Source organism: Artemia franciscana, chromosome 12, assembly GCF_032884065.1.
Source record: "Artemia franciscana chromosome 12, ASM3288406v1, whole genome shotgun sequence".
Classification (NCBI taxonomy): domain Eukaryota; kingdom Metazoa; phylum Arthropoda; class Branchiopoda; order Anostraca; family Artemiidae; genus Artemia; species Artemia franciscana.
In genome coordinates this window covers 38,018,933-38,032,100 of record NC_088874.1, presented here as the reverse complement: position 1 = coordinate 38,032,100, position 13,168 = coordinate 38,018,933, and the positions used below count along the sequence as shown (strand labels likewise).

At 35.7% G+C, this 13,168-nt stretch overlaps 1 protein-coding gene across 4 annotated transcripts in view; it reads left to right on the top strand.

The window, feature by feature from the left end:
- LOC136034082 (two pore potassium channel protein sup-9-like) overlaps nucleotides 1–13,168 on the top strand; it is a 212,877-nt gene that overhangs the window by 130,990 nt on the left and 68,719 nt on the right. For all 4 annotated transcript variants that reach the window (XM_065715205.1, XM_065715206.1, XM_065715204.1 and 1 more), the window contains exon 2: nucleotides 4,755–4,838. The gene's annotated coding sequence lies outside the window, so the exon portion shown is untranslated. The remainder of the gene's footprint in view (nucleotides 1–4,754; nucleotides 4,839–13,168) is intronic.

Here is a 13,168-nt window from a genome sequence, read left to right as displayed (position 1 = left end):
CTGTTCATACTTAAAAAATGCCATTTTCTAAGTTGTTTTGTTTTGTTGTTTCAGGATAAAGGAGGTTTTAGGGCATTGCCACATTTTCGTCAGTGTTGCCACATCAACCCATTAAGGCATATAGTGAAAACTAGTGCTTTAGCAACTTTTTTTGTTGGTAAACAATTTGTTGATTCCCAAGGAAAAAGCTTCACCTTCTTAAGCAACTTTGTAGCATATGTTTTTGGCTTATTTTTATATTAGTTTCTTTTTTGGTCAGGTTTTTTGTCACGAATTTTAAAAAACTGCATACTTAAGAAAATTTAAGTCCCAATTTTCCCATTTTAAGATATGCCAAAAACATGGCTGTGGTTTAAGATGGCTGTGGCCCTGTGTTAGCACAGTGGATTGACCTCAGGGGCGTCGTTTTGGGGGGACAAGGGGGCAAGTAGAATGTTTAGTAGTAGTAGCAGTATTGATTATATTTGAAAACTGACAGATTGCGGATTTTTGAAATTCTACAGAAGAAAGTCATTGTCAACTTTAAGTAAATAGTTCTGCTCATTTGTTTCGCAGTTCAAAATGGGGATACTAAGGAAATGACGGTGCTGCCCCAAAGCCTTCATTGTTTTGAAAAACTCGAAAAAAATATGAAAAAAGCATAGCCATTAAGTATGAACAGCCCTAAGATGTTTCCATGGTTAAAAAAAAAACAAGTTTTTACAACTGGAAATAAGGTAAAAAAAAAAAGGAAAAAAGGTAAATGATACGGCATTAGACTTTACAGTCCCTCCTGGCGGTGCTGATTTCCGTTTCTTGGGCCTTGAGCCAGGAAGTGCAATGGGGGGGGCTGGGGGCCAACCATCATGTGCTTTCGCACACCCTTCCTGTTTACCTTCCCCAAATTTCTCCAGGTACCCGTTTAGAGCTGGGTCAACTCTGGCTAAGCTTACAGAGTCACGCCACTGACCTCCGTCCCTAACTGAATAATTGGTTACGCTTGGATTCGAACCCGCGTCCTCTTAGACAAAGGATCCTGAATCCAGCGCACCAATCCACTCAGCCAGGACGGCAGTAAGTAAGGAGCAGCATTAAAACTCAAAACGAATAGAAATTATTCCGTACATCAAGGGGCTGACCCTTTTCTCTTTACCTTGCTCTTTAAGCTAATTTTTTTTAAGAGCTTTAAATTCTAATCGAAAGGTCTTTTTGTTTCAGGAGCCGTTCTTAAACATTGGGACAAACTATTCAACTTTAACGTACGGAGCAAGATATTGAGGAGAGGGGCACCCCCTTTATATACTGAATATCTGTTTGTTTTGGGTTTTAATGTTGTTCCTTATTTTCAGTTGAAAAAACTCGTTTTTAAAATTCAACTTTTAATCGTTTTTCAAATAATTTCGGGAAATCTGGCTCTCAATCCATGAAAATTCCCTTTCCATCACTGAGAACTCCCCCGTAGAAATATTCCCATATAAAATACACATTTCCCTTGTAAAATCTCCTCCGAACAATTCCATTGTCGCAGAAAATCTCCCTCACGGTAAAATTTATTGCAGACGATTCAGCCTGAAAAATCATCTGCAGCATACTCTTAGTTGAAAGAGACTAAAAGTTATAGTCATTTTCTCGATCGCTCTGGAAATCCTCTCTTCCGTGGAAATTTTTCCCGGAAATCCAAACACGCTGGAAATAGCCCCCGGGCAATTTCCTGAAACAATCTACACATAAAAAATTGAACTGACAAAGAAAAAGTAAGACAAATACAATAATTTCGTATCAGATTTGTGACAAATACCCCAATTGAAAAATTTATCCTGAAAAGCTCACCCCCGGAAGTTTACCTCCCCACGGAGTTGTAATTCCTCTGGAGTTTGTCCACATGCAAAATTGAGCTGGCAAAGAGAAAGTGATAAAAATAAAGATAATGTCTCATAAAAGTTTTGTCAAATACCCCCCCCCCCCAGTGTAAAATTTTCCCATCTAAGTTTAAACCCAGATAATTGTCTTTACCCACGGAAAACTTCCCCTATGGAACACCACTGGAAGCACAAAATCCCCCTCCCTAATAATGTCTGTATACATCCCTATAACAAAAACAATGCGTAAACAATGGGCAATTATTATAACTTACAGGCCTCACCCTACAGGCTATGGGGGGAGAGTCATATTACCCCTAAGGGCATAGTTTTCAGATCTTTCAAGTATGTTGAACAAAAGGACTATTTAAAAATTTTGATCGGAAGACTTTGGGAGAAAAGGGCCGTGGGAGGGGGGATAGTTGCCCTTCAATTTTTCTGGCTACTTTATAAAGGCACTAGAACCATTGATTTCCAATGGCAGGCACCCCCTCCTGATATTTTAGGACCACAGTTTCGATACGATTACCCCTGAAAAAAACGCATCCGTGATCTTTCTTCAAGCAAAAAAAAAAAAAATGCGAAATCCTATATTTTGGTCTATAGGAGGCTGAAAGTTTTTTGCTCAAGTTCTCTGATACGCTGGATCAAACAGTAGGTTGTAAGAAGAATGTGGTTCAACCTCGCTTTCTAGGGCTATAATGAAAGAAAGGTTGAGATGGCTAGGTCACGTTCTGTGGATGATGGATGACAGATTGCCGAAGATTGTCCTTTTTGGCCAACTGTCTGGGGCTACACGGAAAGCAAGTCGTTATCGTCTGGGCTGGGAGGATGTAATAGATAAAGATTTAAATGAAATGGGAACTTCCTGGGAGGGTGTAATGAGGGAGGCCTTGAATACATTAGGCTAGAGGAGAGCGTGCGTGGCTTTGTTGGCCTCAGGCGGCTTGATGCTGCATTGAATTATTAGTAGTGGTAGTAGTAGTAGTCTCGGTTACTATTGAGCCGAACCACTTTACTTACACCTCATAACCATGAACTCTTTGATGGTAAGTATCTGCTCGTTTTATGAGGACATAATACCATATCTATTTTGTCCATTATATGTTTTTTTCTAGTTTTGAATTCTAAAACTATTTAGAATTGGTTGGGCAGTCTTTCCATCGCTTGTAGAGCTTCGATAAGAGATCCAAATAAACGACAGAAAACCAAAATTCAATACTTACTATCCAAGAAGTTTTGGAAAACCCACTTAAATGGTTCCATTTCGTGCCAGAGATATATATACTCAGTTTTAATGAAATTTACATCTAAAGAAAGTATGAACTTCGATTTTTATTATTAAATAGAGGATAATTCTCATTTTAATTTTCAGGAATGGGTAGGTCCTAAAAAAATTATAAAATGCTGCAAGGGGAACGTCAAAAGTCCAGATTATCATTTGAACAATTTAGCAGCTTTAGGAGTTCCCATTGGTTGTACCCGCTTTGATTGAAATCTTGCCAACACAGAGCGTTCAATTTCCTTGTTTTCTGAACTAAATTTTATAGTCGAACGTTCTGAATAGGTCATTCACAATTATAGTCGAACTAAATGTTCTGAATAGGTCTTGATGAGGGCTAGTCCCCTGGTGATTCGCTAATGGTCCCTTTGTCTTTGAGACGGAAAGCTGACAATATGGCCCAAAAAGCGGTTTTGAATTCCTAAATCCTAATAAATTAGAATTGATTTCTGATCGCCTTTATTTTAATCTAATGTTTTGCTTTTTCTTGAAAAGTGTCTTTTTATCAAAACATATTCTTTTTTATATAATTTAATACAAAAGCTTAAGAGCATCGACGCTTCAGAAGAAGTTTCCTTCTAATTAGTTTCTCTCTTAGGGAAAAGCATCTTCATTTTTTTTTATTTGCATTGATCAAATAAAACTTGAAAATACCCTATCTTATAAGGAGTTTCTTGTTTTTGGCTTTTATGCTTTCTCTTCAAATAATATTCCGTAGCCACCAGATGAGATTGTATATCTGTACTCTTAAAACATTTAGATGTGAGGCAATGTAAAAAAGGCAGCGTTGTCAGAAATAAGATAGCAAAAGTTAACTGAAGCAATAAGAGGTACATCTCAAACTACAATAAAAAGATGCATATATTGACGAAAGGCTCCTATAATTTGTCCTACGAACCAAAAACTCAGAAACAAAAGACCAGAATATAATTTTCGTTTGAAAAAATAAACACTACAAAAAAAGAAACATCTGAAAAAAGAAGTAAAAAATAAAAGAATTGAATAGTTGAAAATCCAAATAAAAAAATTTGATACACAAAAGTCAAAAACTAATTTTTTTCCCCTACAAATGAATTCATATTATTGAAGTACTTCTAGGGCTTGTTTTTCTGTATTTTATCATCTACTTATTTTGTTCGATCTCTGACCTGGCAGATATCTATGCTAAAACATTTATAGTTTCTTCTTTCATCACAGACTCATTAATTTCTTTTCTTCTTTTCGCATATAATTATTCGTTTGTGACTAACAAGAGTCGTCTAAACTTATTCATAAACTAGAATAAAAGATGAGTCAGTACATTCTAAAAGTGGTTATCCAAAACAAAATACATTCAAAAGATTGCTGTTTTATAACAAATACCAGATTGCTGAAACTTTCAGGAATGATTGGTAGTACATTTTTAACTGTCAATTTGCATTACATTAGTTTTCAGTAGTCATGGCTAATATGAATATTTTCTTTCTTTTTTGTTGATACTTCTTGTTAAGGAAAAATAAAACTTACAGCTCGAAATAAGGATTGTTTTCAGTAAAAATTGAGGCTCTAATATGTACTGGAGTCAAAGAGTCATATTTTCAAATGCGCCTTTGATTGAACATTTTTAAGAAATACCTAATCAAGGTTTCTTTCAGGTTCGTCTTTTGGGATAGAGGACTTTCTCTAACAAATCAGCCTTCTCATCTTCTGGTGCAAATCAGAGACAGTGTGCATTGATTGTAAGTTTTGCCCAATTGTATTTTTTTATTCAGTGACTTTTTGTGCAGTAGTGAGGAAGTTTCTTAGCCTCTAAAACAGAGGCGCCAATTGAGAGTGGGAGATGAAAATTCCACCTGTTTAAAAAAAAGCCTTTTTGATGTTTAAAAAATAAAAACATTAAAGTATTTTTATAGAGCCTAAGACTTTAGCTTAAAGACCGAGAATTGAGCAAGGGACAACGCTCCTCATATACGGAATAATATCCTTTTCCGTAAATGAGGAGTTTGTTTTAATTTTTAGTGTTCCTTCTTACTTTGAGTTTATTTTTTTTTATATTAGCAAGCTTTAATACACATGGACTTTTCTAAAGGTGATGATGTGTCGCTGGAAACGAAATATATGCAGTTTGAAGTGAGAGGCTACCCACTTTTTGCCACCTGTGAACACTTCAGAATACTCAGTCCTCCACACAGTGCTGCCACACATGGCATAGTCCTTGCAAAGTCTGAAACAGTTCCAACACGCCTGACAGACTTTTGCCTCCTTTTGGCACGTGCCACCTAGTTAATGTTAATTTTCAACTTCGACGACCTTTCGCTTTGAAGCTGGTATTTTTAATTAATCGTGTTTGTCTTATTTGTAGCTTGGAGAGGCAACGTCTGGTGTGGATGAAATATTCTTTTGAGTGATCAATTACAAAGATTGTGGGCTTGTTTTAGACCAATTGATATCAGAAGGGAATGAATCATAGAGATTTTGCGGCGATTTTTATTTATTTTTTCTAAAGACGCATATTAAGATTTGTTTTAGCATATGTTTAATTAAACGGAAATGGAAAAGTCATTTAAAAGGCATTAAATCAACTATACAAGCTTTACTTTTGAAGAAGGTTTAATGATCTGTGCTCTATCTCTCTAGAATTTCAAAGATGGAACTAAAATTGGTGTAGAGTAATTTACACCAATTAGGGGTATTTTCCTCCTGATTTTTTTTTTATGAGGAAACTTTTCCTTCTAATATTGTTTAAGCTCCCACTGCATCTGCCTTCAGTCAAAATCTGGTTATGTTGACTTCGTCGGGCTTGAACTAATGGTTTATGCTGTTAAATTCATAACAATTCTCAAATATTTACAAGCTTCTTAGACATTAAATCTCAAATTATGGGTATTTTGCCAGGTCTACCCGAAATAAATTCGATAGCTTAATTGAGGATCTGTAACCCCAACAATGTGCATAAACACTCCCTCAGTGGGTTGTTAAGACTCTTCAGAAAATTATGGCAGCTGAAGCGTAAAGAAACAATTCATGGGGTAATTTTTGATCATAAATTTATAGCTCGTAATGTGGTCTAAATGCATGTGGAGGGTCACTTTTGAGGCCCTTGTATGATTATTCAATTCTTAATTGGTAGTATGGTCTCAATCTATCCGAGGGGTCACTGTTAACTATTCTTTTCTCTTTCAGCCAAATGTAAATTCTTTCAAAGGATTAAAGCAACAGTGTTTTAATGAGCTAATAAGGTCTTATTATTTTCTATTTTTACATACTGACATTATCACCACAATTTCAAGACAATGCATGTAAGCAACCATAAAAAAGTGAATATGAAGGGGGTTTAAATGTAAGGGTGAGCCCTATTTGCAAATCTTCCCTCAACTTTGATTTAGGCATTTCCGTGTGGGCTTTTGGCCTCGATGCTAAATTTTTCGAAAATCTCATACTGCCGACTAGTAAGGTCAAGAGGATGCAAGAAGAATAGGTGCCCTTGCCTCAATTTGAAATGGGGGAACCAGAACAAAGCAGTACCGGTTCATCCCTGTTTTACCTGAATTTCATCCACCTCATACCGCTTAGCGCAATATTTAAGTTTTTAGACCTGAGTTTGGAGATATATTTAATACTCTTACAAGTGGTAGTATTCATACGGACCCCCCGGCCGTGGTACATTCCTATTTCAGCAAGATTCAGGCACACCTTGAAAAACATATTCAGAAGGCGGGAGGTAGGGACAGTATAAAAGCAAATTTCGCACAAAAAATTTTTAAAATGAAAAGACAGGTGATGTGTACTCGTATTCACTAGAAATGAAAATGCAGGCAATTCACTCGGACTTAGATCATTTTGAGTGTGTTCTTTCAGAGTGGGTGGGTACTATTTTGTATAGAGTAGCAAATTGCAATGAAAATGAAGCAGATCAGTTGTTTTATTTATCTAAAATTGAGATTTAAATGTTACAAAATTAAAAAAAAAATGTTTTAAGAGGTGGGAGGGGGAGAGAGGTGTAAATTATAATGCAAATTTGAAGCCTTGTAGAGGTGTACAACTTTTCCGTTTTGTTTTTTTCTTAGAATGCTTCAAGAACTCAGTCCTTTTCGCAGGACACAAACCAGCGGCAAAGGATGTTATTAATATATATTTGGACATTTTGGCAGTTAAAAGGCGTGGGGATGGGGCAAAGTTTCCTAAAGTAGATTTTAACTGTTTAAAGTGGCACCATCCTGTAACACTTAAAGGGATTGAAATTTTTGAGAGGGCTAATAAAAATTTAAAGATTAGGTTGTCAGTAATACAGTATAATAAAGAGTATGAAGAGGGGCAACTCTTAGATAAAAAGGGTTTTTATATTCAGTAAAGGCCCCGTCCATTGAATTGGTGAAACACTGGGTGTGGCTTCACTACGAATATTCAACAGAGCCTGATGCAGTTGGATATTTCTATCTTATTCCCCTCGTCACCAGCTTTTAAATGAGGGTAACAATTATAATAAGGGGAGAACCTGCTACTATTGTCGATTGCGTTTATCTAGATTCTATAAAGAGTTATAATTGAAATACCACTTGAGGCACTGCATGCTTCATGGGTGCCAGTCCGTGGAGACGGTTTTGGGAGATAATACCGTCTTGGGGCTTACATTTTTTAGAATTTACTCCTGCAGAGCGACAAGGTAGAATTTGACATCGAGGCCAAACTCATGGATATGTTTCATCCATCAAACTTGAATCGTTTTAAAGGGAACGAACTCTTTGCAGTCTTTTATTCCCAATGGAAAAGAGACTCGTGTAATACTATGCAATTATCATTGGTATTTGAGACATTGGGTGGGAGATACTGTGTAGGCAAACTATAGTTGCACATATTAAAACAGATAATAAGTCAATTACACGGCTACACAATACAAATCACCCAATGACTGTATCACCAGAAGACAAGTTGGCAATTAAAAACAATTGTTTTAGGTGTGCAGGAAAAAATTTGCTGAGGGTAGTGGGGATATGGCAGTCCGTGACCATGATCACTTAAGTATTCCTATTTTATGGGTAGGGAGTATCTTTCGGGGGTCACCAATAAATCTTGTAATGTAAATGTTAGGCAACAATACTTTCTGCCGAATTACGTGCAAAATTCCAACTATCATTTGAAATTTATAATATCAGCATTGGCACGTTTGCGGAAAGCTGAAGTTTTAGATGGTGCATGGGTAGATGGTTTTTTCTTATAATATCATACCAAGATCATCTGAGAAGTTGTTGATCTTAGAATTCAAATGAAAAACACAGGAATAATAATACGTACTTAAATAAATCCTTTTTATATTCCTATAGTTTTTCCCCTAATCCCCATGTCAGTTAATTCAAGTTAAAAAAGCAATGATATCAATAGTGTCCTCCAGCTCAAACAGCACTTTCCAAATGATGATATGTATGATTTATTAACATGCAAGGGTCTTTTCAAATATTAGTACTATAATTCCACTTCGTGGCTAATTGATGAAAAATTGTGCTCATTGAAGCTTCTTATGATTCACTTCACAATCCTCAATTCGCCAATGCCGACTATGAATTTGCTAAGAAAGTTTGGGCCAAGGAAGGGTATGCCATGTGAGGATTACAAATGGCTGGACAATCCATCTGCTCCAAATTTCCCCTATATTTATACTGGTTGAGGATAATGCACCATAAGGATGGTTTTTCGAAATTGATGGTGAAATACCAGTGGAACTCCACGGTTCGATAAAAGACTTTGTTTGTCGGTGCATAAACAAACCGGTGCCAGGGAGTCATCGAGTCCCTATAAATCATCTTTTGGTGGAGGAAGGGGGTATGCAATGGACACTTTCAAAACAAAATCTTACTGTTGACCTTCACTTGAAGCAGAATAATGTGGTACATTACGTTCTTTTGCGGTTGTTGCTGCCCAACGATTTCAAGATTATAAAGATTCATAGAGCCCTCCAGTCTGATCAGAAGCCTTATATGAAGACGCCTATTAACAAGCTGGTCAAGCTTGAGCAAAAGCAAAGGTAAAAAAATAGATCTTTAAACTCATTTTGAATCCAGCCATTGGTAAAATCTGCGACAGATAGCATAATAAGAGTAGTTGTGACGTTGTGACCGACTCAAAAGAATGTTTCCAAACCATTACATATTTAATATTCACATTGTGCACGATTAAATACTCAATATAGTCCTCTTATATAGAAAAAAGAAGCATGGTTTTAAAAAAACATTGCCGCTGGCAGTACCAAAATGAATATTAAAAGAAAAATCATGTTGGAATTTATCACAATACGTGTAAGCTGCAATGGCTAGGGAGGGACGACTTCAAGGCACGGGCCACCTAGTTAATGTCAATTTTGCATATTAGATCTCTAATGGACTACACCAGTTGAGAAGATTTCATTTACCTATAGCTAGTGAAATGCCAGGCCCCAAATAAATTATTGTTTTTAAAATATTGGACGCGGAGCGACTAGATATCCAAGGGTGTATGTGCAGGTCCGAAGGTGTACAGTGTGAGAACAAACAATGACGATACTGAAAAAGTATTCAAAGGGGTGCCTTCACACTATGTAAAGGAAAGTTTCAATTCGAGTGATTATAAGAAATTTGTAGAAAATATTCTAGTTAAAAGAGCAAAGGTTGTGACCATAACCCCTTTAAAATTTAGAAACTATACAGTTTGTGTAGAGAAAAATGCCATTTCGATAATATCGGATAAAGTTTATTTGCGCGTGTACGGCGTGAAACTACTACAAAACGGTCACTACCTTACTTCAGATTGAGACTTATTTGTATAGTACAGAAAGCGTCTTAGTCTGGAGAAAGCTCAATCCTTAGTGGAAGGGGAGTCCGATCAGTTTCCAGCTCAGCAATGTGTGTTTTCTCCTGATTTTCTTGTGTTTTTTACATGTTTTTTTCTAGTCGTTTTCTAATGTTTTTACATTTTTCTTATTTATTTATATTTATATATTTTAATTTTTTGCGCAAAACTGAATCAATGTTTAAAAAGTGCTAACTATTATGCTATGAATATACCATCACCTCCCCGTGCCAACGAAGTTGGCTTCGCCCAGCTGCAGTTCTGGCCACCGATTCCTTCGTTCGTGTCTGGTCCTCCGGGTGGGACCCATTTTAAGTACCTTTTTGATGGCCTAGGGTTTTTAAGTGCCTATTTTATGTTGTTTGCACTATCTGTCAACATGCTCAATTGTCTATTTTATGTAGATATGTTGTTTATATGTGTAAATGTGTTACGGATTTGTTTATGTATGTATCGAAAAAGTATTTATTCTATTTTTTAACTATTTATTCAGCCGATTGAGGCTAGGTTCGGTTTGTTAGGAAAATAACTCTAAATTGTGACGACATATTCTTAGAAAATCCTAAAAATATCTATTATTGCCATAGTGTGTGGCAAGTGTTATATGATAACATAAAGAGTATTGCAAAAGACGGAAAGTTCATACCTGGACTTGTAGTGTTTAATATTGTTGAACCAAACTCGATGTTGATTATTGTTGATTTAGCTGAATCCATTCAAGAATGGTCTCAAAAGATCTTACATTTATTCACGGTTCATTCTTTTCATAAAAAAAAATTCTTAACTGTTGTTCTCCATAACCTCTTTCATGAGTGCAAATGTATGAGAACATTTGTATTGAATTTTACATACTATAGCATCTTCAGGGTTGTTTGCGATTCAAGATATCTTTAACTTTAAACAAGCAAATCTATCCCGCTTAACCAACATTTCTACTCTCGGACTACAATCAAGCTACTAATAATTCTTATAGATACATTCTATTGGATCTCAATTGAAACACACCTGAAAAGTTAAGTGTGGTCACTGATATTTTTTACAATAAAATTACAGTGTACTTATCCGTGATTATTAAAAAAAGCTCATGAGTCAGCACCATGAAACTGAAGAAACTAAATGAAAACAGACATTTATTTTCTGTCCTAGGTAATTCAAAGCCGCGGCTTAGGAAGGCTATGCTCAAACATAGTATTGACACTGACTTCATTAATCTTCTATCTAAGCTTTGTTTAAATTTAGCTAAAGGTAATATTCATTTGTCAAAAAGTGTTAGGCAACAGACAAAGTAACATCGTTCACTTGTACTTGCCCTAGCTTGCAAGAAGAAAGGAAAATGTTTTAAAAGAAAACGGCCCTTTGAAGTAGTCGGCAGTTGCTTTTCAAAGCTACTGCAAATAATTGCAGGATTTTGTAAACACTATTCAATTGATGACTAAAGCTTAAAAATTGACGCCAATGGAAGTCACTCTTTCACTAGAGTACCTCGAAGATAATCTTAATAAATTTATTAACAATGAAACAATTGCCGAGGATGATAAATTAATTTTTCTTCAAAATGTCCTTTGACGCGTCGAAAAGCATAAACCCTGTCATGAAAGACAGCTCAAAGTCGCTACTCAAACTTCCGAAAGTTATGAAAACGCCAAAACAAGAATAGATCTAAGCTTCATCTAAATCATCTAAATCATCAATCTAACGCTTCATCAAGTGTTGTAGACTTAGTGCCTCATTAGTATCGTAAAAAAGTAACCAACTCTTAACTTATCTCGCTATAAATGACTTGTAAATATTGACGACAAAAAGAATGAAGTTATAATCCAGGGCAAGAGTGACAGTCTAATTGATTTGATATCAGATTTAATTTCGTACAAGACTTGAATGAGCTGATTGTCATTTGTATAAATTTTTAAAGTCATCAAATTTTCCAAAAAGTCTTGTTGGGAAAAATCAAATATTAAAACATTTAAGACAATTTGGAGAAATATCAAAAGAAATATCGTTTTCGGAAGGCACGATGACTTAGGGTGATTACTTAAAAAGTATTAAACGAAAGCGTCTTTCCACCACATTAGTATGCAAAAGGGTAGCGGACGCTTCACACCGCATTTATATTCGAAATGGCCCAAGTTTAAATTTTTTTATGAAAACAGTGGTGAAGTGGGAAGTTTAAATTCTCCCATCCCACTTTCTAAAGTCGTAGGAGTTGACAAGAAGTTGGTGACAGAGTATTTACAGAATAAACCCAGGGACAATCTTCATCAAAATCTTAGAGTTCGCGGTAATCATTATTGAAATACTTTAGCCTTTTTACCCTTGCATATATTACAAGCAGGTCTTTTGACGCTAGACAAGATTCCAAGATGTCATAATAGCCAATACAAGTACATTTTCTTGCAATCAGTGTTTTTATTCGCTAAGCATGTTCAGTTCCATGGCGTTCAAAAAGAGGCAATGAAGTTGATAGAGCCCTTGAATCTATCTTTGAATAAGGTTCTTTATAGAGCAATCCGAATGGACCCGGGGATTAAATTTGTTAGTCCATATGTAAAAAGGTTTTATTTAAATGTTATACAATGCTCAGTCATGATCATAGAGGCAGCATTGGTTGAGTGGTCGATAAAAACAATTAGACTTTTATTTCAAGATATTGTACATTGAAAAATACTACTGCTTTTATTCAAGATTTATACAGCATCATTTTGACTTGGAATCAAAGTCCTCATCGATTGCTGCCCAACCATAGTCCTCTTGAAGTTAATCACAGCAGCAATACACTTGATATATTTTGTACAAAGTATTCCAGTGAAAATATTGTGAAAAAGAAATTTAATGTCGATGATATTGTTCAAATCAATTGAACAAAGTAATATTTTTGAAAAGGGGAATTCCTTGTGGTCCATGGAACTTTAAAGTGTCAAAAGTCTCAGACACTAGGCCTGATGAGTAGGATCTACATGATATGAAAGATGACGAGATTCATGGCGATTTTTATGATTCTTAATTTCAAAAAGTCAGAAATAATGGAAAATACCTAATTCAGACGATATCAAAGACTCGAGTTGACAACGGTAAGAGACAGATGCTTTTTCGCTGGCTGGGATACAACTCTGATTTTAATTCTTGGATTGCCACTGAAGACGTTCACAATGACTAAAAAATTTTATGTGACATTCATGTTCAATGTCTCTTTCAAATTCTATGATGATTTGAATAAAACAAGCGATTTTTGGACAAATATAAACCCAGGCAT